Below are 25755 nucleotides of genomic sequence, written 5' to 3' on the forward strand. Positions count from 1 at the left end.
AATATAGTTAAGCCAGGGTACAAGGGAGCAGTGGAGAAGCTGAGTATCACTATGAATTTAGGTGCTGTCACTTGTGTAGAAAAAAAAAAAAATCTTTTGATTTGTGTGCCTCTGGTATCAAGTCTCTGCAGAAAAAACATTGGATAGGGGAAAGATACTTCCATTATTCAAAAACGTGGATATTACGCAGATGATATCTGTTTGTACACACTATGTACCAGCAGGAGATTCCTTCAGAATCACATCTGTACAAACAGCTGCCATTCCATAAGCCAATATTCTTCAGAAAGATGCACATCTGCACAGGACTGAGGCATGTTCAGTCTGATGCATTTAAGCCATACCTCATTTACACAGACATCATGCTACCTGTATCACACCCACATCTCCAGGAGCAATAAGCATGGCAGTATACAGCACATCGTGCTTATCCAAGAGTTATTTTGTACTCTGTTGATCACAAAACACATCCCAGTGGAAAACAGAGTAAAGCAGCAGTCCAACTTCTGACAGAAATGAAACCACAAAGCTTTTAATATCTGTAAGGGTTCCTGAAGTCCAGAATCAAGAAACGAGGACAGGGAACTGTAATTGAATTGTTACAACTAAATCTGTAGTTTCAGTTTGATTTTTGGGAATCAAGCTGAAGCTACCACAGTCACAAAGAAACCCAAACCCATCCTGATCTTAAGACTATACAGGATCTGGGGACAGGACAAGACACCAAAGACTTAATTAAGTTGAACTTCCAGTACACGAGTGGAAAGTAGAAGTCTGAAGCACTACAGTAGCGTGTATATTCTGAAGGTGCATATTTCTGCATAGAATCCAGTACACAAAAAGTACAAGACTCTACAGAAAACGAACATTATATGACTAAGAAAAGCAGATGTGTAGAATACATTAAAATCTGAATTAGAAAAGTAGTAAGTCACTGTTTTCAGGCTCTCAGAAGGATAACAAGAGCTCCATCCTTCAGAGGTGAACACTGAGACAACAATCCAATACAATCAGAGATCCACCACAGCAAACTGCCTGTTCAGATGAAAATTGAAGAGTCCAATTAAAACCAGATGTTTGTGGATAATAAACAGCCAGAAGCTTTCCTGCCTGTTGATGTACGCTTCACAACAATGTCCTCCACAGTGATGCAATGCAACAACCTCTGCCAGACTCCTTACTGCACTAATGGGTAGTGCACTAAAATGCACTAAGGCTAAGCAAAGCTGAGACAGATGGAGCAGTATCAGAACAAGGAAAATTGGCCACATGCGCACTGTTGTAGGTCAAATGCCAACGCCGGACACAGACAAGGATTCTTTGAGGAAAGGACAACTTGCCACAGCAGAAGCATGACGTGTGCCTGCTGGGAGAAGGACCTCTTTCTTAAAGCACCCCATCCATCTTTCCTCCTTTTCCTCACACTGGAAAGTAGTGCTACAAAGAGAACATTGCCAGACCTGGGCCAGCAGGCTGGCAAGGTGATGCCTCATGGCGCCATGGCAACAGGCAGGCCTGAGTAAGGAGCTTGCAGCCAGAGGTACTGCTGGGAGAGAAAGTCCCACCTGAGTGCAGGCATATTTAAATCAGTCACAGTACCTGTAACCTACAGAGTAAAATAATGCAAAAGCCTGGGTAGATTGACTCTTTCTTGTGCCTGAAAGGGCTGAAGATTTTAGAAAACCATGGTAACAATCGCAACGCAGGAGTCCTTTAGAAAGCAGGTATCTCCAGATAGCAGTGAAAAGCCCCAGAAGAGCTGCATTAGAATTGCTGGTGAGTGGAAGGGAAGGGAGGCAATGCATTGCTTCCTGTGGTCCCAAGAGAAGATTTTTCCTCCCCTGCTGCCCCCTGAAAGACATGCTGCCAAGCCAGCTCCGCACACTGTTAGCTATCACCCGCAGTCCTTCACTGCAACCCACGAACAACAAAAAAGCAAAAAAAAATACAATCCACAGAACAAAAATTACCAGCACCAGGTTGGGTACACAGAGGAAAAGGTTCTTCTCCTAACTTGCACTTCCGCTATTGCTTTGACATGTGCCAGAAGATGCTAAGAAAACAGACAACAAGCTGCAGTATGGACATAAGGAATTCAGAAAATCTTTCCTTCCTGACAAAGAGACACTTCTAGTCAAAATTTACGAAAAAAAACGACTGTGTTGCAAAATTCAGCATTAAATATATATACAGTTTATATGTTTCACCATATGGGTAAGTGAAAAAGCACGGAACATACCTGCAAAGACATGGACACAAGCATGTATCAATGTATCACAGGTATCAGCCAGAACACAAAATCAAAGAGATATGAAATAATGAAATAGGTCCCTGTCTCAGATCATGCATCTTCACATTCACGATGCATTCAGGAAGCAGATACTGCCTAAAGCTCCAGTAAGAAAAAAAAAAAAACAACAAATCCCAAACAAACGAGAAAGTCCAAAGGCATTTCGGTTAAAAAAAATCCAATTAATTTTTTCTTTCATTCACTTATGAAACCTTATTTTGGACAGATTCCTTCTTGAGAGCTGATCACATCAGTAATAAAATCTACCTGGATAAAAATTTGTATCTGGAAATAAAAATAAATGGCAGGCAAACAAAGACTTAATACATGAGTAACACAGCATCTTGCCTTGTCTCAAATGTATCAGCTGGAAGCAAGGAAAAAATTAGACAAGGTCTGGAGTAGCAGTACAGATTTCCTTCTGAACAAAAACCTATCCTATGTAGATGACTGCAAACAGAACAGGAGGATTCAGAAAACAGATGTTACACATAAAACATTACTGCTCAGTACTCATCAGAAACAACTCCCACCCACTGGCCAGTCAGCATGTGCTATAAGATGCTAGGAAGACTTGGCAAATCATTTCAGAGTTAAATCATGAATATTGACGCCCACAAGCAGAGATGTTTGGACTATTTGTCATGATTAATATTCTTTTTGCATTTAGGTTTATTTATTAGCTCACACTATATTTTTAAGATATTTCTCTTCCTTGGAAAACATCAGTAAGAGTTGGTCATGAACTAACCAAGGCATTTGCTTGGTTACAAATCACATTTTGCTCTTCGTACAGCTGACAGTTTTTCAAGGGGGGGGAAAAAAAAAAAAAAAAAAAAAAAAAGTCAAAACTGAAAGCATCTATAGTGAGAACATCACTCACACAAAGAATACCATTTGCTTGTGAAAATGACTATTCATGTAAAGGACTGCATTAATGCAGACACGAATCCATTTGCATGAATGCTTGCAAACAGTGAACAGCAGAGGTACAAGAACATGAATCAAACAGCTGTTCAGAATTCAAATTTATGTTTGCAATACATGTTTCTGTGTATTTGGCAGCTCTACTAACAAGCACCAGTTATCAGAGGTAGGCTCTGATAATTTCACAAGTACAATCTGTAAAAATTAAAAACACACAGCGGGATAATTCCACTTAGAGACCACTGTGTAGGCACAGGAAATACCATTAGTATAATCTTATTCATGAGTTGGTGCTTACAGCAGGGGTCAGTTACACAGGACATAAACTAGGAAAAGGCTTTGCTTGCTTCAGACTAGTTAAACCTACAGCACTAAGTAAATCCTATAGGAATACGGCTGTGCAATTCAACCTGGGGAATCTGTTCCAAAACTGCAAGCTAAATCCTGCCAAGCCTGCTCTTTGCAGGGTTTCTGTACCGTCGCTTCAGAGAACTCCTGATTTCACACTTGAGCACTAATCCACGAATCTTCCAGACTGCCTACACATTGTTGCACGCTCCACTGTACACTCAAACTAGCTCCACCGGCAATGAACTTAGAATGCCAAAGGGATGCTGGCATATGCTCACTCTCCTGTCTACGTTGTACGGATGTAACAATGTGTGGCAGTTCTGTACCCCTTTGTTCTGCACAGCATCTCACAAACACCTGCACACACGAAGCGTGCAAATATCCTCCATTCATCACCCCAATACAAAATGTTCATATACAGCAGCATTAAAGCAACCTTCTGATGTCTGAGTTCAACAGCTACACGAAATACACGCAGTTCTGCAAACAAGAAAATTCTAGGCTAGCTCTCCCTGGGCCTCTTCTCAGCATGCTCCCTGAAGAGCGAAAAGAGATGAGTAAAAAGCAGTGCTAATTCAACCAGACATCCAGGAACTCTGCATTCAGCTGCAGGGTGCGACCTGGCAGAAGTGGATTCAGAGGCACTCAAAAAGAGAGAAAGCTTTCCCATGTAGATGAGATTTGCCCATAGAAGCTGTACACTCTGACACTGTTTCACTCCTAACTGTTTTCTAAGTGAGTTGTTGCATCAAAAGCCATTTCCAACAGAGCACGAGGCACATAAAGGGTACTGAGCCCTACAGGCAAACAGGAGATTGAAGAGAAAGTCAAGCTGCAGCTGGGCCACAAATTCAGGCTCATGACACCTAACCTTCAAATCTATGTCATCTAAGAGAATGTTAGCTGGGTCTATCATGGGATCCCCACCGAAGTTTTCAGGTAGTACCACCAAAGACCTGAAGAAACTTTCAAACTCCTATCTGGGCTCCCAGAAAAGGCTTATTACTTTTTAGACTGCTCTACTGAAGGACAGGGTGTGGCATTGCTCCGGCTAGGAGGCATCAGTCATCCATAAAATTGCGATGTGAGAGAAAGAACCAGATACTGCCGTAGGTCCTACTGACTTCTACACCCTCACCACCAGCTATTTTTCCAACTTGCTGCCTGATTACAAATTCTTCAGCAATCCTCCACCACGCATGTACTTCCTTCTCAGGTCTGTGACCACAGCTAATGAGGTTCTCTCATTTCCATGCCACTGGTGAGTTCCAGCAGCAGCTGACTGGGAATACTGGATAGAACATGCATATCTTTAGTTCAAGTAGTACGTGAATCATGAGGGAACTTCAGAACTAGTGACTACACACAGCAGTTTTACCCAATATCTTTCATATTGTCATTATTAAGTAGGTATTTTTAGCCAGCAAAATCCAAATCCATCTGCAGCAGTAGCGTTTCCAAGGAGACAGAATCATTTAAATATATGTGGAACTAGATCTTTGTTTTTATCAACTCCTCGCTGTTACCAGAACTGGTTTGAGTTAAACTTCTCATTTTGGGAAAAGAAAAAGCGGAGAGAGTGTGACTGGAATAAATAAACTTAGAACTTAGTAATAAACTTAAACTTAGTAATTCAACATTTTCCTTGTCGATTCAGATATATACCCACTGCTTACAAATAAAAAACAATCGGATGCAGTTCATCTGTTTTTCAGTCATTCTTATTTATCCGTGTTCACACTGCAATAATACATATAGAAACAGCTTCTCAGTTATTTAGAATCATTTTGTAGATCACTACAGCATATTGATTTTTTGGATTGTTTATTTAGCAAACTTACATCAGGCTCCATTCTAGAAATGGCTAGAAGATGCTGGCAGCTGGCAAGGTGTGTAAATAACTGGGTAAAGGACAGAGCTTCTTCCACTCCTCTTTAGTGCACAGCAAGAATTTTGTTGGCTTTTTCCAGCTTTTCTTTAATAAAATCACTTGAAGACTTTTAGGTCTTTTCTAAGTGAATTCACTCTGAATGAACAGAACAAAACTGAATACATATATTTACTGATTTTAACCTCTGAAATCTAGTAAAGCTCAACTGCAGTATTTCAGCGAAGTCTAGCTTTACAAACATAACCACATAGACTCAAACCAAGCAGAAAGCTTCAAGTCCTTTCTCTTATTTCAGTTGTATATACACGGCCTATGACAACAACATATCCCCCTTACTGTATTTCTAGTGGGGTGGAAAGATGAACAATTAAGTCATTAAAAACTAGTTAATGAAATAACCCTCCCAGTTCTTCCATCAAATGATTAATCTATAATACTGTATTTTAAGATACAGACAAGTGTCACACAAATTAACAACTGCCTAAGGAGCAATCACTCCATACAATTTAAAAATGAACCCCTTCAATGAAAGAGTAAATATAAAAAGTTGCTTAAAAAATAGGTATTTCTCAGTACATTATCATTAACTTCAAGAAATGTCAGGAAAAAAAAGTCATGTTGGAAATATATTGTGGTTACTGGAATATTTGCAGTAGCTTCTTTAAGATAATTATGAGATTACATACAGCAAAAGTACAGTTATCTAAAATAAATGAATTCCATGAATTCCCACTGTAGTGGTAAGTCCATCACTAATGTGAAATAATGTAAATAATTGTTTGCTTTAAAAACAAAAAAGATACACGTTGGCAACAATTTATAATCACAATTCATTTATGTCAATAAAGATTTCTGCTTCAAACAATCATAATGAGGTCCTGTAGTATTACAGCTATTTGCTACACGTAACACATGCAAAACTGAGTCAGGAGGGAGCTGACACATTTAAATCCTCCCCTCGTACAGAAAACTCTGTTGTTTCCAAATTCTTCAGTGGGACCAAGACTTCCTTCTGTAATTGTAAACCCTCACATAACATACCTCAATGGATAAGCCTGTTTTCTGCACTAGGTTATTTACTGTACTAATAATTATTATTTTACTATTTACTCTTCACCATCCCAAATTTCTGTTATTTAAATGCTGCTGCTAACATACGAAGTCTGTAGAATGATTTTCATACAGTTAATTAAATTTGGTGTGCAGCTGCAATAGATAAATCTTGTAATACCGATCTTGTATGTGTAATTTAATTATATGTATTTTTATGAAATAATTTTTTGATTGAATTATAAACCACAAATTTTAAACACAAAAATAAAGCAAAAATAAATGAAAGAAACATCACTCTTTTCAGATCTACCTACACTGTTTTGCTGCTGGTAGCATACGATGTATTTTCAACAGTAGCTCCACCACACAAAAGATCTCTCATCCTATAGCCTAATGAACAACTTCAGCATCACTGACTACACCATCACACGAGCAAGTTCTCAAATAGCATCAGGGATGCCTAGGATTCCCCTATGGATTACAATTAATTTGAAATGTCCTAGAAAGCAGAAGTAATAAAGACACTGCTTCAAATTCACTAACGAGAAACAAACAGTAAGATTGTTGCACATGCATGTTTGTTAGCCATGAAATATTGTGGCAAGGATCAAGAACAGCTGCTCAATACAGGATTTTTTCTCTCTTACCTGTACACTGGTTTTCTGTGTTTCAGCTGAGTGCAGACTGAAAGGTTTACTCCTCCTTTTTTCTATCCATCAAATAGCAGTCATCCAATAACTGAAGTCATCCTGGCATCCTCTGGAACATGCTCTCTCCTCTCTCCCCTATTTCCCGCTCCCCACCCCCATCTGCATCCCAGCAAAATGGGAAAACAGCAAGAAAAACACACACAAAAAAGCGTATCTGAAAAATAGGTCTAATAAGCTACTTAGTAATCAGTGAGGACACACTGTACTGAAAGGTAATGATGAAATTCAAAGACAAGGAAAAAAAAATAGACATCTCTATTAATAACCTTCAGTTCCTCTAGTGAATAGCAATTCTCCCCTCCAGCTCCTTTCTCTAAGGAAAAACAAGCAAGCAGCTGTAGGAATACTTAGTGCCTATATACATTCTTTGATACTGACTCAGCTCTCCAGATTGTCAGTGAAGAGTGCTGCTGTGCTTTTGAGAAATTCTGTGATTATCCAAGTAACAATGCTGCTTTTACACAAAGCAAGATTCTGAAATCTCAATGCAAATTACAATTCAGAGATTGATGACGGTAATTTCCTACTAGTCTCCAACTCTGTAAAGCAATACCAATTGCACAGACTAAAAATAACACTATGGTTTTGAGATATGCAGCATCAGAAGTTCTGAGGCCAAAATAATAGAGGGCGGGGAGATTTTCTGTGGCTTTAATTTCTACCAAATTGTAGCTGTACTTCAGCCATTTTAGTGTCCCTGAGCATCAGCTAAATACATTTTCTTTCTGCTTGGGACAGTATTTATAAAATATCTAAAAAGAGAACAATTGCTACTAACATCTTCCTTGAAGCTTTATCTATATAAAACTCTACCTATATAAGCTGTGCTTATGCATCTTTATTACTTATTTCATAAGTAATCACAAGATACCCTGAGTTGGAAGAGACCTAGAAGGCTCATTGACGCCAACTCCGATAACCCAAATCTAATGCCAAAAGCCAGTCTCTAGGTGATTTTTGTCCACGCAAAATTTTCTAAATAAATAGGAATTCATATGCAAAAAATGAGTTGAACAATTTTCAATTTTTTGTGCCTCCCTTCCATTATCAAGTCTACTTGCAGCCTCCTAAATTCATGATGAAAAAGCATTTTTCAAGACAAACTGCAAAGAGAATTTTGATTTTCTACATGTTCAAATAAATCAGGTATCAGTTGAAGACATGAGCATTAAGTTCATTTCATTTGAGTTTAAAATCAAAATCACGAATGAAACTTTACTGCCACATCAAAGTACCTGCGTTCTAGGATTTCCCTTTGAAATCAAAATACTAAGAAGCAGAAGCTGGAAAATACCTTTCTGTTTACAACCTTCTATTTGCTGCCACAGATTTTCATTTAAATTAACTGTGAATTCCTTTAAATAAGAGCATCCATCTTCACTGAATTATTGATCTTTAACTGTAGTGAGACCATATGAATTAGCATAGACCCACTGAACAGCGATAGCAGTTTTAGCTTCTGGAAAAACTAGCTGTTTGCCACATCATAACAAACTGCCAGTGGATTCTGTGCATAGCACTCAGATTCTTTATGACGCCTACAAGCAAATTAGCTCAATTTAACAAAAAACTTTACCTCAATGCCTAGAAATAAATCTTGGGAACACTGAGGAAAGTGTGAAGAGACATTTTGTCTAAAAAGCAACTAGCTGGAAGATATCTCGAACTTTACTTTCTTTGTTATCTGCACAGATAAGCTTAGGGTGAAGCCTTGGTGCTCAACTCTTCTACTGGCTTAGCTGCTGAGAGAGATGCAGGGAGATAGACAATTGCAGACTCATAACTGGTTTTAATATAAGACTTTCCAATGCGGATGCAAGGTGCTTTGTTGTTCCAACCCTGAAGCACTACTATTACTCAGACAGAAATGGACAGTACACACAAACAAGTCTGGATTTCTTGCAAGTGCCTGCCAAGCAATATGGGAGTTATTAACAAATCCAACCAAACAAAACCCAGCCTTTAAAACAGTCCCAGACTGAAGCAACTATTTAAGACAGAATTAGAAAAGAAACTGCAAGTGGCCTTGCTCTAAAAAAAAAAAAAAAAAAAGAAAGAAAAAAAAAAGAAAAAAAAAAAAAAGGTTATAATTACATAGGCTGTTGTTTCCCCCACACTTTACAAGACAGGTACCTGCAAACCTCCGCAGCAGAGCAGCGTTCGTGCAATCTATCTAGCCTGCATTTGGCAGTTTCTTCTATTTCCTACTTAACATTCAGATAGACCTTGTGAGATTTGCCCCGTTTTGCACATCAAAAATAAAGCCATTTGCTTGATAAATGTGTTTTAGATATATTAAATGCAATTCTATTTGTAAGTCTTGCTCTGAGCAAGCTCTCTGGTTGTGGGGGGTTTGGATACGCACAAGGAGAAGTTACAGGCAGTACAGTTGGTGGCCTGTAGCACAAAAGAAAAAGAGCACAAAGTGGTCTACCATGGGCCCGAGCATCCTTTGCCAGGAAGCTGCCTTTAAATGAAGCCTCTTGCCCTCGGCTATGCCCAAGCTATGCTACAACCATCCAACAGCCATGCAGTACCCAATCACGTGTCCTCACCAGGCTGCCAGCCCCACACTGTGCTGAGGCTCTGGGTGCCCGGCCTACCACCCTCTGAGTGCTGCCTTCCAGTCCCTTTGGAGCTGCCTGCCACCCCAGCCATGATGGCTGAACCAGGCTGACCGCATCCACTGCCAGAATCTTCAAAGCCTTCACTAACTTTTGCAGCTCTGAATAACTATCACCACACTAATTAGTTGCATATATGCAGAGACGGAATAAAGGAAAGCGTGTCCTTTTTGAACCAAGGTCTGTACCCAGTTCGTGCTATGACTCGAGTAATTAACGAGGGGGTTTATAACCATTCAGCCATTTCAGCTTTTTTGAACTTTTTCCACCTCTCCAGAACTACTACACTGCACAAAAGAAAAGCTTCATTAGGAAACAGACTCCCGCAAAGGTTTTACTTCTCTTTTTCCTCACCAACTCTGTTGCTACTAAAATATTTGCTTCCACACTTTTTGGCTTTACAAAAACTCAAGCTTCTTTTAGCAATCCCTTTATGGAGGGGTGACATCTTGAAGGATAACCTCCTTTATGACGCGGAAAGAAAAAAGCTTCAGAGAAAAAAATTAGGAAGCGTATATAAATTACATCGCTGCTTTACCATATAATGGTGCTAACAAAGTAAATTAAAAGAGATGGTGGAAAACAAAAAAACCCTACACAAATAAAAGCCTCATTTATCGTAATGCTTTAGACATCCCCGATTATAAAGGTGAACTGACGCAGCTTAGTAATTAGAATCACAAATAAATCTCCTGTATTTCATAACAACCTGATTCTTTCTGGAATATTCTTTCTCAGACTCTGTCTTTAGCAGAGCTAATTGTTCCATTCTCTTCCCTCTGTAGGCTCTATCAGTAACCCCATTTTCCTTCTCTTTAGACCTTATGCTTCCCTTTATTAAAAAAGATTTTCAGCTGTTCTGTTTCATCTAGTAAAACATTTTTTTTCCTCTTTCTGCTTTATTCTATCCCATATCTAGTCCATGCCTCCTTAGTGCACATGCCAATTTCCTTCCTAGAGCCATGAAGGATTTACTTATCTAAAGACAGAGCAGTTAAAATTCTTTAAAGATAAATCAATAGTGAAAACCACAACAATGTTTGACATCAAAGAAGATGGTTTGCTAAGCTCTGCAGCCAGTTTTTCATTAGTGGTCCTTACTTCATACGTACATCCAAAGCAAGCCAAGACAGTTTTCTTTCTGCGATCTGGCATAGGATGTGCTGCATTTCTCTGTTCTCATATTTAAAATGCTGGGCAGCACATTGCACACCAGTTTGGTTTCTTCTGAAATGCAAACCTTTTGCAGGTAGAAGAGAAAGAGAAGAGGTGGCCAGAGAAAAAAGGTACATCGGAGAAATGATTAAGGGTATCACCTCTTTTTATTTCCACTTGATGACCCACACAGGCAGTAATAAAGCAGGTGACTCCCAGCAGCCACCTCAGGTTATGTAACTTTTTGATAGTTAATCATACAGTCTTTCTTTAGAAACTAATTACTGTATATCTCTTCCGTAAAGTGTGAGAGCAGCTCAGGTACACTGTTTAATGAAGACACAAATGGAGCCTGATATTTGGAGAAAGCCAGATATTTGAGTCTCCGCGATCTGTTCATCAGGATTAGGCATTTGCTTAAGAAAAGTGGTGGCTGCTACCTGAGTCAGGAGCAGTAGAGTCATCAGCTCACCTAGACATGCAGAAGCAGTCATGTCTCCAACAGCATAATAGCTGTCCTGAAAGACTGTTATGATGACATCAGACAACACACAAGTGGTCTAGAAATAAAAATCTTACTCATCATTCTACTAGCAAGATTCCTGGAAGATACTCCACGTGCTACATACTAGATCTATTAAATCTCCTGAGAGGAGAGAGACTTTGTAACACTTGGATTCTCAGTGCCCTACATCCCACCAGTCTGTCATGACTGGAATGTGTGGTTTGAAATACAGGCCAAGAGCTCTGCCCACAGTCCAGATATCCATGGGTTCCCAGGCACTCGCATGCAGGCTCTGTCCTTCCTTAGGAATTTTGTTTTTTGCAGTCAGATCATTAAAAATGAACATACATACATAATACCATCCCTTCTTCCCCCCGGCCCCCCCCCCCCCCAAAAAAAAAAAAATCCAAACCAAATCAAAACACACCACTCCAGGAAAAATGCATCTGCTGCTATGAACTGATAGTAGCAGGGTTAGGAGAGGCTCCTGAAAACTGTGTGTGTGTGCTGCCACTCTGGGAGATGCAGTCAAGTAATTTGAACAGCAGTGCAGAAAGATCTGTCAACAGAACAGCAAAGGGCATCACGTCTCGAGGAAGCTAAGAAAGCCCAGCACAGAGCATTCCTTTGGTGTCGCAGATGATGCAGTCAAGGACAGACAACCACTGTCAGTGCCTGGATGAAAAATATGCTGTGGAACTGAAGTCCAAAATGACCAAGAACCTGCCTACAGTAAAAAATGGCTCACATGGCTGTGAACCAGGAGTTGCACCAATGGCCTACATGGTTTAGAACAGAAAAAGGTCCAACCTCTCAAAAGATAGAGGACAAAAAAATAAAAACAAACAACAACCTTGTAAAAAGGTCTGCTCTCTTTTTCAACTCCCTTGTGCAATAAACACTAGATTTGAGAAGGGGGAAAAGAGAGACAGTCGTTACCATCCAGTTGATGTACATCTGAGAAGCTGTGGGGGTAGAAAGGAAGGTGGATCTGGTATTTCCTCTTTCTTATAGACTGGGATCAGCTGTTGCTGAATCCACATTATTACTACAGAAAGCCATATTCAGCTTATCCAGGATGCTTCACAAACCAACCAATTTCCTTCCTACCAGGCAAAACATTTTCTGCTGACACCTCTGAATTAGAATTTCTGGATTCCAAGTTCTGACTTCTTTAAATCCAGAACAGATTGCCAACTCCCCTTTCTTTTTGCAAAATAATCATTCCAGAAAAGTAGCTATTACAATGAGCAAAGAGTGCCTCTGTAGCTCCCAGGAACATCTGAAATCTAAGCAGACACTTGCAGGCAAATCCTTGAAAAAAGATGGGCTAAGCATTGCAAGGCAGTAACACAAGTATCAGAATTTCACAGCCACTGTTGATTCCCTGCAGCAACTCAGAACCCACCATCAATAAGGAATGTCCCAGTATGGGCCCAGGAAGAGTGAACACCAACATAAGAAAAACAAGAAAGTGAAGTGTGCACTACATCTGACTCATCAGTGTGCACTCAGTGCTTGCTGCCTGGAAAAATTCTGCTTGGTCAAAAGAACTGGAACCCAATTATGTTCTGCTATAGAATGCAGGCCACATTGCTCACATTTCCCTAAACTGAAACTGCATCCACTGCAAGGAAATTGCTTGTGATTTATGACTGACAGCAAATGGAGAATTGAGGTTTCTTTCTCAAAATTGGTGGACAGATGCCATCATCTACTAGCTTTAGAAATCACCAAGGCATGCAGGATTTCAGCAATCCAAGTTTTAAATAGTGAGAGGCTACCACGTAGAACATGTGCGAATCTCTGAACAAACTAGAACTCTGAAATCAGAAATATCACCATATGAAAATGCAGCAGACATACAAGTTATATTGGCTTAAATGCCCTACTGTCTGCACTTACCAAAGCCTGAAGGGATGACTGCTCAGGCTGGAGAAGCAACCAGATAATTACTGGCGATGCACACCAAAAACACATTGCCCTGTAGTTCAAGAATCTGCACAGCTTCAAGAAATAACAGGAATATTTTACATTCAGGCAATTTTTCTTTTTAATAGAACCTAGAAGACCATGCCATCCCCAGAGCAGCTCTGCCTAACAGCATTTGTTCCAGTTTAAAAGAGTAAGAAACCAAGCCTGTTTTAGATGAGGATGCTAAAGAGTGGCCACACGGGTCAGCGGATCTGACACTTGACAACATATTACTTAAGGTGGAATTTTAAAAGGGCTGTAAAAGCTATTCTAAGATGGTGAGAACAAAAAAAAAAAAAAAAGAAGGAATACACTGCTTGCTGGTAAGTGCAGCTGAAACATGATATAGTCCTTTCCTCCATTTTAAGAGAAACAGTACCGCAGACTCTGTTACAAAAAGCAAGGTTTTCTTCAACCCTCGTTAAGTAAACTCAAAACAAATTCTCCTTTGCTCTTAAAAAATAAAGCCTGTGTAAGAAGTCCAGAAAGCTCCATGAAAATAGTGCCAAGCGAGAACAAATCTCATGGCAAAATTGACAAATACATCTAAGGCAGACTAGGTTTCACCTTACAGAAACACAAGCTGCATTAACTTCAACTTCTCAGACTCCCACCCACTTACCAATATCTATCCTACCACCAACCTAGCAGTGCAGTCATCTGCCTTCAGAGAAATCCAAAGCGGTACAGAAAAACAACATAACAGAGAAAAAAGGTAAGTAAAGAACTTTTGCACAAGAGCATGCATGTATTCCCACTAATTCATCTGCAACTATCTTATAAAGCAGCTATCTAGCACAGAAATTATTTCCAGTCCCAACCATTCATATACCAACAACTAAGACAGGTAAATTCTCCCCAGATTCAGAAATCTACTCCTCAGAACTAGTAACAGCAAACAAGCCAACCCTGAAACATTAACTTTTAAAAGCAAGTTTATTTTAAACCATAATCTAGACTTCATGGCTGAAAGATAAAATTAAGCACTCCTCAACAAGTTTATCATTTTGTTTGTTTTAAACTAATCTACATTTTACTCTGAAAAAAAGAAAAACTAACACTTTTCAGATATAGCAGCTCTGCTGATAAGCATGCCACTAGCAGAGCATGGAAGACAAAAGCTGAGGTACTATCCTTTTTGGAAGGAGCACAGACAGACTGATACTAAGAAGGTCACTGACAGCTAGGTCAGAGAGGGACACCACTGTTTTATCTTTTTTTTTTTGGCTGTGACAGATGCACTGTGACATCTGACTTAGTCACCACTACTGCGTACCTGAAAGATTACCTTATTTTATGGTTTACTCTGATTTCTTCTTTATTTATATATCTCTACTAGTGCACCAACTTGACGAAACCTTTAAGCTCATTCTGAGTCAAGCTGACCTTGCTGGCAATTACGCAAATACATGCTCAAAAAAAAAAAAAAAGATGGAAATGCTTGCGTGTGCCTCCAGCTGCCAGGAAATGTTCTATCTTTTATTAATAATTACTTCAATACATTCCAAAGACCACCTGTACTTGTAAAATATAAGATCCTTCACATCCTCTTAGGACCACAGATCAGGTATTTTATAGACAAAAGTACAGTATCAGTGTAATATCTCTATTTCTGTCACAGGGTCAAATACCCTATCCACACCAAAGTTTATCCAGCAAGGAAAATTGCACCTCCACGTACAGATTTGCAAAAGAGTTCTAGAAGAGGACGAAAGAGGATTCTAGTTTGTTTTCAAAATGTTATATCAGCCCTGCAAACAACAAAGCCTGCTCAGCTATCCCTTTGTGCAGCTGAATGACTCAATAACTAGGTTTGAGTGCTATGCCCCTTTTTGTCTGGTTTCACCTAGGAGAAACTGCCTTCTTCAAATTATTTCGTATTACGGCACACTTCTGGAAAATGCAGGTATAGACCTGAGCATTTTCAGACTGAGGAAAGAACAGTAACCAAGTCTCGCTTCCTTAGGAAGAGTTCTCCACTACAATAAATGCATCTTCTTTGTAAAAGAGAAAACCCTATCACACTAAAAGTCTACCCACAGAAAGATCGATCAGAGCTGTGGATTCTCATTGTACCTGCTGCCCATACACAAGAAATTCAGTCATATTACTCTGCTAGTACGCCCATTTTAGCCATGTAGAAGACACAACGTAATACAGGATGAGTGAGCTTTAAATATTACTTTAAAGGTTAGAGCAGTACAGAACCATCAAACTGGTTTCCTGAGCTGCAAGTGCCTTATCAGCCACCTCCAGGGCAGCACCTGCCCTTCCAGAAAGGCTTTCCTCAACCACAAACTTCATGGAAACATACCAAGAAAACATCACAGCTGGCAATGAAAAGCAGGACAGCAGAAAGCAAGCATCGGTTATTCTAACCAAATCACTCAAGATGCATCAAACAAGGGACAATAAAACATCACTAAGCACACACATCTATTTTCAGACTGATAAACTTCTGAAAAGGCCCAGAAGAATACCAAAGCTGTCATCAGAAACTAAAAAATCAGTAATCCTCATGCACAAATTCTTAAGCCTTAGCTAGGAATAATTATTAAGACAGTGACAGAATCTGCTCTATTCTGCATCCTTGTGAATTGGCAATAATTCTGGTGAAGTTAATGAGCAATTGATGGTGGAGAATGGGCTTTTGTTCAGTGTTTGGAGACACAAAGTAGAAGAATCATGCAGCGACAAGTCACTCGGAGTCTCCCATACTTAGAGCTCAGATGCATTTATATTCAGTATGTCTGTATAAGGGAGAAGCATATGTTAGACAAACGTCTATTTTAATCTCCACAAACTTACCAGTGTGCCTGTTATGGGCCTCCTTGCACAAGCCAAACCAGAGTTTGTCTCAAAAATCGGGCTAGGAAGATAGCTGGCCCAGCAGAAAGGGATGTAGCACACAACTCTCATTATACAAGATAACCAGAGGGCAGCTGCCGTGGGAAAAATATGCCTTTGTGTCCCATGATCAGATAGAAAGTATCTGAGAGTTAAGTGCCATGCTGTCACTGAGTCAACATAGATGATACCAACGATACTTCTCATTTACAGCTACAACAAGAGGGAAAATGCTGAAGGTCAGCCCAGGAACGCTCACATCGTGCTCCTGTTACACCCTGATACAGCAGCAACAGAGTGTTAAGCACTAATGAAAAATGTGTTTATAAGCAAACAAACTGCAATTTGTCAGTAACTTCCCCAGGTACCAGAGAGCAGTGCTAAAGAAGGCCTCCCCTCTAAACAGATTACATAGAAGAGGGCAATGGATTAAAATTTAATAGAATTTAAGTATGAACCAGAAGATACTGCAAAGTCATTTCAAACTTCTGCCAAATGAATATCAGTGATATTTCAACCTACTAATACATACTTCTAGCTGAATGCTTTCACGTACAAGATAAAAACAACGTTTTACAGCAAGGTAAAGTTTTAGATGAACACTTGTTACTCGTGCAGCTTAAAAAATAAAAATAGAAAATCTCTAATCGTGCGTCACTACAACAAGGCTAAGAACAAGGTTAAATATTCTGAACTGTAATCTGTTTAAAAATCAATCTAATACTGAGGTGCAAGTAATGCAATCATTAAAAGATACTTTAATAAACACAGTATTTCACTCTAATCATAGAGTATGGCAAGAGAGTAAGTTCATTTTCTTACATAAAACCAAGCAATTTTAGCTATGTTTGTGGCATTTTTCTTCCACTTTCATCAACATTTGCAGACTTGATCTTCTACAGCCCTTTAGGGAAAGAGAGTTTTGAAAATAAGTGAATGTGTTCAAGCTGCAGATCACACATGCATCCTTGTGAAAATGGTGATTTTCCCATACCTTCTCAGGGACTTTAGTCAGAAGCAGAAGCTGAAATAGTATTGAGTTGAGTGTTTCATCAGTAATATTCCAGATACTGGCAAGAAAGCTAGATGGATCAGTCAACACATACACTACTGAAAGTCTTTAAATTACCTTTATTTAGCACAAAGTATGATTTTGTTTTAAATAAGCATTTTTTATCGGACTGCTTCTAAAAGAGGATTGAATTAATTCCTTTTGACGTGTAGCTGTTGCTAAAATGTAAGCCACGCTACATTCTAAGGGCACAAGTAGTAATTCCCTTCAGAAGCACTCTTCTCAAGGGAGGTGCCATCAGCAAGCTTCTCAGCGAAGCCATCAGCTTGGTGCGATCATGCAGTGACACCTAGCGAGTACTTGCAGTTAGGGAAAGCTGCTCCTCCTTGTCTAATTGCACGAGCAGGACAAATGTCACCAATATATTTATGCCGACAAGATGCTTCATGTACTATGTTTTCCTTCTAATTAGAGACCTTAAGATGTGTGTTATTTATTGTACAAGAGCATGAAAACGCACATACAGTACAGAAAAATGTTTCCATCCCCATAAAGCGGTCACTACCTCATTGCTTCCCGCCCACCAGGACAGCCTGGTGAGGAGCACACAGCACAGTAACAAAGCCAAGCCGCACGCTCTCACTGATCTCCTTCACTGCTCAGGGTTCCGCAGTGACTCCCCACAGCAAATGGTTTTGTTTCCATTACGCAGCAGATGGTGACAGAGATGATCTGAAAAGCCCGTAAATGTGAACAGCAGAGATGGCAGCTGGAGGATTTATAGCCAAGAACGACCCAGGGTGTCACTGCCCTGCCTCCAGTGTGCCCCAGGAGATGCAGCAGCTGGCTGCATGGCCTCCACACCCAGGGCTCCACAGTCACCGGCCACACAGCCTCAACACGTACAATGGGAAAGATCTGAGACCACAACTCACAGCTCCTCTTATTTGTTAACTGCATTTAAGGGATGCCCTCTCCCAAACTTCAAGCATTTCTCAAGCCTAATGCCCAAGCAATCACCTTCTCTTGCAAAAGTCCACAAATTGTGAAGGACTCCAATGCCTGGTATGACAAGCAAAACCAGGCAGACAGATCTCACAATAAGCTTTCACGTTCACACAAATGAGCTGAGGTGGGGAGCAGTGGCAGCGATGGTATGCAATGCACTGCCAGATGCTACTTGTCACCACGCACAGCTGCGCACTCATTGCCATAATTTGTACATTTCAGATCTGTCTGAAACCCCAGATGCGAAGATGCCCATACACCAAGCAAAGCATCCTGAACGATACACTTTTGCAGGCTAGGAACTGTTGTTCAACATCAGTGCTCTGCTGATTTAGAAGTTTTTCTTTGTGAGAAGGATAGCACAGAGAGCCAAGCTACATGCCTCTACCTCATTTAATCTACCTCCTAGAAAGGAAAAAGAAGAAAAACTCAGCACTTTTGGGGCAGCTCAAGCTTCACTTGTAAAACCCGGGATCATCTCACGCTTCAATGCACCCGTGTAGCACCACCAAGAGGCTTTCTACAGATGGATGTTTGGGTGAAGTTATTGCCCAAACACTGGGTTGCTGTTCTCCTTACAACAAAACAAAAACCGCACACAGCTGGACAAGCAGTTTTGGCTGCAAAGTTCAAAGCAGCACAGCTCCATTGCCATGGTTCCATAAAAACCCTGCATGCCTGGTGATGGAGGCAAGGAGAGACTGTGGACTCCCAGCACAGACCATGTAAAAAACAGCTGGTCTCTGGGAATAGGCTTTGCTGCTAATGCATTCTGAGATTGCCTTTCAGACTCACAAAGACCTGTAGTATTCAGACGATTTTACAACACAATTACCTAGTTTGCACACGCACTAGTTTGCACACTCTGCTTCCTTCAATAACCACATCATTCCTATTTTCTTCTTCATCACTTACCAAAAGGAGAGGGGAAAGGATCACAAGAGATGTGTGGGGAGCCCAACAAGTTAGAAATGGATCCTTTTTTGGAACAGGTTCTCAAAAAAAGAAATGGGAAACCACCCCAATTGTGAGGGAAGATGTAACTGTAAGCAAGTCACCAAAGAATTTATCAGACTCCTTGACAGACTCTATCACTGTGAAACCTTGAGAGTGTGGAGTGTAAGACAGAGAGCAAATGGTATCTGCTTGTGTCTAGGGGTAAAAAGGAGGTTTTGTAGGCACTGTTAATCTTATCACACTTAAGAAACCTTTCATCCTTTACCACTGTTGTTTGGGAGAAGCTAGGCCCAATTAACCAATTAGAGGGACAGGAAATCTTAGTAAGTGAACAGTATATAAGATGTATGCTGAACACAATAAATTAGAACTATTCTGAGAACTATTCTGAGGTTACAAGAAACTGTGAGAGTTCTCTAACTCGACTGAGTGTCAACACCCGACATCCCATGTAACCAGCAGAGGAGCAGCTGTGGACGCTCCAACTTCCATCACTGCACCGGCACTGCTGGGAGGGCAGCTCCGCATGAGATGGGCTCAGTAGGTCCAACGCTCTGACCACAACCCCGGGCCCCACCCCACCTTCATCAGTTCTTTCGGGCAAAATCATTAACACTTTCATTTGAATAGGCCAGTAGCCAGCACGCACATGAAAAAACACATTACTGTAACTGTTACAAATTTCTGTGCATGGGTTAGAATGTTGATACTCTTGTGTTAAAAAGTGTAAGCCCATTTTAACATGTGTTGGAAATTATGTCCAGCAAGTCAAAGCAAAATGTGCAGCAGCCAATGCAAATCCTGAGCAACTCTTCTCAGAGTGTTTTACATGTATACATGTAAATGTTTACATTGTTTACAGCTGAGGCCCTTTCTGCCCACCTGGAAGCAGCAGGTTTCTCACATAATTACAGTGAGCCTTAACCAATTTTCTACCATACTACGTCAAAAATTAAAGCTAGCCCAGCCAAAGAAAAATTTGCTTTTCCATGTCATCTTACAAACAAGATGCAGATTATTAAAAGGGGGACGAGGCCAGGACACGAGGGAGCTTGCCCAGCTCCTTTCACGCATCAAAATAGCATCTGCAATAAAGGGAATGTACAGCTCCTCAAACCATATACAGCGTTCTGTTTTGCAGATCAAAAATCCCTGTTGCCATGGGAACTGCAGAACGAGTCCATCACGGCACAGCCAGGCAGGAAAAGGAACCTCTGCCAGGCTACCACCGCCCCTGGGCTTCTCTGCACAAGCACTCACATGTGCTCAGCCTGAAAGCAAAAGGCTCCCTCAAATCTCATTCGCAAACCTCCTCCCACAGATACCTGGCAAATCTTCAGGATAAATAAGTGACATATATCTGTCGTTTATACGGAGTAAGGCAAGCAAAGAAGAGTTTAAAACAGAGGTATTACAAGCAATACAGGAATATCAACTTGTGCATGCCTCCCAGATACACTTGGTACAAAACATGCACCAACAGCTTATACTGTGCCCATAGATGCATGTGCCAATAAACAGATCTTAAATAAAAGACTAAAGTGCTTGAGACATACAGCAAAAAAGAGCACTGCATAAGACAGATTAGGTAAAACAAGACTTAAAATGCAATTGTTTAAAGCAGCATTTCAGGATTAGTTATACACACAGCCTCTGTTCTCACCCAGTAACAAAAGAGGAGCCACCCCTTTGGGACAGCTGCTAGCACTGCAGACCGAGGTTAGGGACCAGCACCAGGCCGCAACACACCGCACCACACGATCCCTAGCTGAGCACAAGCTGCTCCCACAGGTGTGAGTAACAAGCAGCAAAACAAATGCCAATCAAAAGATCCCCGCAACAGCACAGAATCACCACACAACCAAACACACCTGTTGCAGCACTCCACTGCCTTCAGAGTCCACTCCACTAGTCCTTCAGAGAAGCTAGACTTATTTTTCTGTTAAATACGTACAATGGCATCAAATGTCTGAAGAATGCAGAAATCAGTTCGTTAATCTTCCCATACACCGCTTACTTATCAGACAGCGCGCGCCCCTGTCCGAAGCGGCGACTGCGGCTCGCTCTCCGCACCACCCACCCCACGTGCGGCTCAGGGCAGCTGCCGCAGCTCGACTGCGCCGCTCCTCCGGGCCGAGGCCGCCCCGCGCCGCTGCCGGGAGCCGCTCCGGCAAAGCGCCCAACAACAGCTGGGCGGGTCGGAGTAAAAGAAACAGCGACGGCCAGTTTGCAAAAACTACAAATATATTTAAGCTGTGCTGGAGGTCAAGCGATTTACAACAACGGAGTGATGAGTTTTGTGTGCAACGCTTCGAAGGGTGACGTTTTATAAACGTAATGGTGTGTTCATTTGATCATTTTTCAGAATTAGCAAAAATAGAAGCTTCTCTGCCCCAGGTGTGACAGTGAGGAATAGGGCTGCTCAGTAAGAGAGCACCTCATGTAATGCCACAAATCATACCACAAACTGTAAAAACAGAACCAAACCAAAGCAGGAAAATGTTTACTCTTTCAGATCGTCTTACCTGCACCTATCAGTCCTTCACATGAAGCTCATTTCTCAGATTCACACAAGCACCAGCAGACGTTAGACCAGCAGACACCAGGGCCACCAGCTGTCCTTCTCTCAGGCCCGTTATCCCAAATTTAGTCACTACTGACCACCTGTAAAGACTCCCCTACTTACATTTCACTATTAAAAAAGGAGGAAAGAGGCCAGGGCAAAGCATAGCCCCGCTCTGTCCCTCTCCACCCAGAGCACACACACACACACGGTGACCGCAGGAACACGTCCTTGCAGGACGGAGGCTGCTGCTGTGCCATCAGCGCCACCCGTACCAACTCATGTTGTGCCCTCTCTACAAGGCATCTTGGTTTTCAATTGCAGCAATTAACAGTAGCGGATGTGTTACAACAACACATCTACGATCTCTCACAGTTGTCGCTTATTTCTGAAATTGCTATGCAACGAGAAAGGCAAGAAACAATTTAGCAGAGCCCCGGGCAGATCGTGCTCACGTGCCTCACGCCCGGGAGGTGCGCCGTGGCTGGGAGCCCCAACCCCACTGCACACAGACCGCCCCCTCCAGCCAGGGAAGCTCCGCTCTTAGCAGAAAGCCGTGTTCTTTTCAGTCAAGAGTACACACGTTCAACCAGCTGAATTTGAGACACCCATAAATAAGGGTTTGCGTAGTTACAAAGATAAGTAGAAGCCACCTCTGCAGGCTCTGATTTTCTTGCTTCGCAGTGCACTCCCTGTTCTAAACAAGCAGGGGTCAACGTGTTTGGTGACTTATCCTCAACTAGCAAAGCGTGCTTCCGGGCCGACCCGAACCACGATTGGTACCAAACGAAGACACGGCCACAAACAAAGGAGCAGCGGAGCAGCCGCGCGGCCATCGGTCAGCACGGCAGGGCCGCCCAGCGCCATGGAGCTGCGGCTCACGGGGTGCGCTGGACGCGAACACCTTCATTCCCGTGCATTTATTTCCTCCCCGGAGTAGCAGCAATAACACCCATCAGCTTTACAGCTAGTTTTCCTCGTACGCCCTGATTTAAAATCCCACTCTCCCGTCGGCACACCAAGAAAAAAAGAGGCTCGCCGCTCTCACCTGGCGGCCATTTGCGGCGGCCGGCTGCAGACGCCTCTGCCCGATGCCCCGCACTGCCGAAGGGACGCGCACGCAGAGTCCCCGCACCGCGGCTGGCGCAGATCCGCGCCGTGAGGCAGCGAACGCGGCGCCCGGCGCCCGGCGCCCCGCGGCCACCCGCGCGCCCCCCCCCCGAGCAGCCGAGGCCTCCAAAGGCGCTTCGGTGAAGAGCTACGCGCGGCTCCGCACAGCCGCCCCCGAGCGCTCCGAGCACCGAACGGCGGCCACCCCCAGAGCCGCCCGGGAGCTCCTGGCGGAGCGCGACTCGCCCCGCTTTCACACCAGGAAGCGTTCGGCGCATCTCTGGCCGTCGCCTCCTGCGTGAACGCGCGACACATCCGCAGGTCCTCACCGAATCCACCAGCCTCGCGCCGCTGTTACGTCCCACGCAGCCACGCCGAGCGGCTCCCGCAGGCCGCCGCCTGCGCCGGGCGGCCGTTGGGCTCGAGCCGCCGCTCTGAGGCCGCCCGCGGGCGCGTGCGGCGCCCGCCTCCTCCGCCCGAGCTCGCGGCCGCCTTCCGCCGCGCGCCGCTCACCTGGCCGTACGGCCGCCGGCTTCTGCTACCTGCCCGCCGCGTGCCGCCCTAAGCGCCGTGCTCCGTGCGCGATGGGGCGGCGCGACTGCAGCGCGGGGAGCGGCCGCGGGACGGCGCCGTGGTGCGGGGCGGGTGGCAACAGAGCGCTGCCGCGACCCCGGGGGGAGAGCGCGAGGTGCCTCGGTGCGATGGCGGTGTGGCTGCAGCGAGGGTGTGGGTGTACAGGCAAGGCGGGGGTCCTCGAGCGAAAGCGAGCCTACTTGTATTTTTATTGGTCCTAGGCTTCTAGTAAAGAGCCCAGGTTGTTTCTAGATGCGGTAACTCATATGACACGTGCCTTTTTTGTCATACCTCTCCTGCCACAAAACCAACCAGCCAGAACTTTAAGGTGTTGCCCATATTTCCCAGCTTTTAACGTGCTTAAGGCAGCACTTCACAGTTACAGCAAAGCAAATTTCTTTTCAGGAACAGCACGCGAGTGCAATCACTACCTCAAAATTTGGCTCTTCGGCTTTTGCTATTGAAAAAAAAAACTTTTTTCAGAAGCACAGAGGACTTCGCAAGGATGTACACTAACACTCATTTTAATGCACTAAGAGAATGGTCATACCTTGCAGTCAGAATAAAGCCTCACGACAGTATCTGGTTTCTCCACTGTACAGAAAACAGCTCTGTTTCTGTACAGGCTCCACGGGTAGTCTGGCTATAAAGACCTTGATCCAAGGCACATATTCTTAAAACAAGAGCAATTGCAAATAAATGACCAAGCACTTAGGAATTGTCAGATAACTGTCATTTTTTTCCTTATAAATGTGTCACTAGTGTTTTAATGCCAAATTTGAACTTTTCTTTGGATTGTAAGAATTGACATCATGGGACTGCCTGCAAACAACCGAGATTAGTTTCCAAAACCAGTTCAAACTCCAAAAGCTTTTTCTGGTGAGTAACTTTATGAGACCTTGAGCAATTTAATTATCCCATGCCTTGCTTCTTCATTAAAGAAAAAAAGCAATCAAATACCTTATTGTTACTTATCCCACAGTTGCGCGCTTAGTGATAAAAAGAACAAAGTATGTGCGACACCGCCAGCTGGAGAGGACCTGCCTAATCATTTGGAAAACTATTTTCCAAAACTGTTAGTAACAAAAAAAAAGTTATAATGGCAAATGGAAATTAAGAAAATTTAAGTCTCATATGAACTTCACATTTCTGTTTATGTCTAAGTAACAGCAGTAGGTGGATGGGAAAGTACTATTTCTTCTGATATCCTATCACTTGAACTTATAAAAAAGTCCCTCAGATAGGAAAAGTTTAAACAAGCTAGCATTATTTTTGTATACACAAAGCAGTTAAAAGCCATTTATTCCTCCTCTCATCTTGATGGATCCAATCTCTTGATGGATTCCATAAAGCTGAGACACAATGAGGAAATCTGCATGACAAGACTGATGCCACCAATGCACTTTTTTTCCCCAATTCCATTGCCACCCCATCTGTTTAATGCCTGCCTCCTACATCCCCATACCAGTGCTCCCACAAGCACGTGCTCAACACCCGGTATGTACGCCAGCTCCCTGGCAGCACCATGTATAAATTCACCATAGAAACATAACATTATAGTATTTTTATTCATTCTAATTCCATTCTGCACCCTAAGATTTAAAAAAAGGTTATGAATTTTGTCCTTCACTAGAAGTTCAAGCGAAGCTTCTGCTGGCTTCCACCCTAACCTGCCTTGAAGTGAAAGAACAAACTATAACTATTTACAAAACAAGATCTTCCTTATAATGCAAAGATAATTACTGACTTCAAATGTAAAATATCACTGAAATACATGGAATATCACTGAAATGATACATACTGTTCTGTAGTGTCGGTCTCTGGTTCCTTTAACATCTGTTTTCCTAGTTCTCTTAGAACACCTGACATAAAAAGGGTTTAACATATCAGGCACATAATGTCATCCTATCCTAGAACAGATTTGAAAGGATTAATAAGCCAGTGAGTCAAAGTGCAAATCATATTAGAGATCTTTCTGAAAGCATACAGCTTCAACCTTTTACTTTCCACAGCATTGTTATTAAAATAGTTTTAATCAGTATTTCTTACTTCTAACTTTTACATATTCATATCTTATTGTCACAGCACCTCTTGATAGCCATAGTTGGTAGTGATGAAAACAAAGACAGAACAATTGAGTACAATAAAAAATGAAATCTTTATTCTTTTGGCTCAAATGTAATGTGGTTTACTGGTTTTTATGGT

At 42.2% G+C, this 25755-nt stretch overlaps 1 protein-coding gene across 1 annotated transcript in view; it reads right to left on the minus strand.

The window, feature by feature from the left end:
* CSRNP3 (cysteine and serine rich nuclear protein 3) overlaps window positions 1-23341 on the minus strand; it is an 83604-nt gene extending 60263 nt beyond the window's left edge. The window contains exon 1 of the mRNA XM_042822628.1: window positions 23307-23341. The gene's annotated coding sequence lies outside the window, so the exon portion shown is untranslated. The remainder of the gene's footprint in view (window positions 1-23306) is intronic.
* Window positions 23342-25755: the final 2414 nt, after the last annotated feature.

This window comes from Centrocercus urophasianus, unplaced genomic scaffold (assembly GCF_019232065.1).
Source record: "Centrocercus urophasianus isolate 14NV4802_14NV808 unplaced genomic scaffold, USGS_Curo_1.0 seq_20, whole genome shotgun sequence".
Lineage (NCBI taxonomy): Eukaryota > Metazoa > Chordata > Aves > Galliformes > Phasianidae > Centrocercus > Centrocercus urophasianus.